We start from the raw sequence: 2,500 nt of genomic DNA, 5'->3' as shown, positions 1-2,500 counted from the left end.
ACCCGACCCGCGGGCCGTGACCCCGCGGGCCGACCCGTGGGCCGAGGAAGGGAACGCTCGACTCGTGAGACGTGGGCATTGCTACGAGATCAAGAACGATATGCTTGGCCCGAGTGAGCCGGGGGATCTTGAAAAATCCACCCTTCTAATCTAATGATACACACGCACGCGCGCGCGCTAGGCGCTAAGGCGCTAAGGCACTTAAGCACTTAAGCACTTTAGCACTTAAGCACTTGAGCACCTGAGCACCTATATGGATGGTTATAATATAATGTGAGCTCTCAAGGTGCTGTGAAGGTTTTCGGGCCATGCGGTACGAAAGACGCTATGGCCCATGGGAAAGAAGGTGGTAGCATAGAGCCTCACCCCGAGCTGTGAGCCATGAGACCCCCCCCTTGTGATTATGGCTTGTAAGGGAGTTCATTGCAACGTGATCGAAAACATCATTCAAACTTAATATCAATGATTCTCATTACTATGGTTTGTAAGGGAGATTGTGGTATAGGAGCAATGTGGTAGCCTTGAGCCATGGCCGGAGCCTTGCCCCGAACCGCGAGCCGTGAGCCGTGGGATTGGCCACGAGCTCAAAAAGCAAGTGCTTGACCCGAGTCCGAGGAGCAAAGGGAAGGAACTTGGTAGCATAGAGCCATGGCCAGAGCCTCGCCCCGAGCCGCGGGCCGGGAGCCGTGGGCCCACGCACCCGAGCTGGGGTAGGAACGCCCGAGCCGGGAGCCGTGGGATTGGCCACGGGCTCAAAAAGGTAGTGCTTGACCCGAGTCCGAGGAGGTAAGGTAGGGAAATTGGTAGCATGGAGCCATGGCCGGAGCCTCGCCCCGAGCCGCGGGCCGTGAGCCGAGGCTCGAACGCCCGGCCCACCCGAGCTGGGGTAGGAACGCCCGAGCCGGGAGCCGTGGGATTGGCCACGGGCTCAAAAAGGTAGTGCTTGACCCGAGCCCGAGGAGGTAAGGTAGGGAAATTGGTAGCATGGAGCCATGGCCGGAGCCTCGCCCCGAGCCGAGGCTCGAACGCCCGGCCCACCCGAGCTGGGGTAGGAACGCCCGAGCCGGGAGCCGTGGGATTGGCCACGGGCTCAAAAAGGTAGTGCATGACCCGAGCCCGAGGAGGTAAGGTAGGGAAATTGGTAGCATGGAGCCATGGCCGGAGCCTCGCCCCGAGCCGCGGGCCGTGGGCCGACAAAGGTGAGCCGGGGTTCGAACGCCCGAGCGGTGGGCCTTGGGATCTGCTACGAGCCCAAAAAGGAAGTGCTTGACCCGAGTCCGATGACCCAAGGGAGGCAGGACGATAGTCTTGAGCCATGGCCGGAGCCTCGCCCTGAGCCTGACCCGTGAGCCACGAATCAAAAGCCGTGAGCCGCGGGCCGCGGGCCGTGGGCCACGAGACTCAAAAATGTTCTTGAAGGTATATATAAACAATACAAGTCATAAAAAAGACAATATGTTGCAAACAAAGGTGAGTTTTGGTCCATGGAAAAACTAGTATAACTTAACTCTCATTTGGGTGTCCCCTAGGGTCACAAGGGAAAAATCTCTTTATCTATTATAGGGGGAAGGTTATAGTTGAGGGTTGGGGCCCAAGGTGCCATCGACTGGGCATGTGGTAGGCATGGAGCCATGGCCGGAGCCTCGCCCCCGACCCGACCCGCGGGCCGTGACCCCGCGGGCCGACCCGTGGGCCGAGGAAGGGAACGCTCGACTCGTGAGACGTGGGCATTGCTACGAGATCAAGAACGATATGCTTGGCCCGAGTGAGCCGGGGGATCTTGAAAAATCCACCCTTCTAATCTAATGATACACACGCACGCGCGCGCGCTAGGCGCTAAGGCGCTAAGGCACTTAAGCACTTAAGCACTTTAGCACTTAAGCACTTGAGCACCTTGAGCACCTGAGCACCTATATGGATGGTTATAATATAATGTGAGCTCTCAAGGTGCTGTGAAGGTTTTCGGGCCATGCGGTACGAAAGACGCTATGGCCCATGGGAAAGAAGGTGGTAGCATAGAGCCTCACCCCGAGCCGTGAGCCATGAGACCCCCCCCTTGTGATTATGGCTTGTAAGGGAGTTCATTGCAACGTGATCGAAAACATCATTCAAACTTAATATCAATGATTCTCATTACTATGGTTTGTAAGGGAGATTGTGGTATAGGAGCAATGTGGTAGCCTTGAGCCATGGCCGGAGCCTCGCCCCGAGCCCCGAGCCAAGAATGAGCCATGAGACCCCCCTAATGATTATGGCTTTTAAGGGAGTTCGTTGCAAGGTGATCAAAAACATCATTCAAACTTAATACCAATGATTCTCATTACTATGGTTTGTAAGGGAGATTGTGGTAAAGGAGTTCAATGTAAGTTGATAAAAAATACTCCCTTTTAGCCTCTTATATCATTCAAAAATTTATTTTTACCCATTTTTGAAAATAATATCAATGACTCTCACTCATAATATCTTTCCAACAAGCCTCCCATTTTTTCAAGATTTTTAC

Source organism: Amaranthus tricolor, chromosome 8 (genome assembly GCF_026212465.1).
Source record: "Amaranthus tricolor cultivar Red isolate AtriRed21 chromosome 8, ASM2621246v1, whole genome shotgun sequence".
Lineage (NCBI taxonomy): Eukaryota > Viridiplantae > Streptophyta > Magnoliopsida > Caryophyllales > Amaranthaceae > Amaranthus > Amaranthus tricolor.
This window is presented reverse-complemented; position numbering follows the sequence as displayed.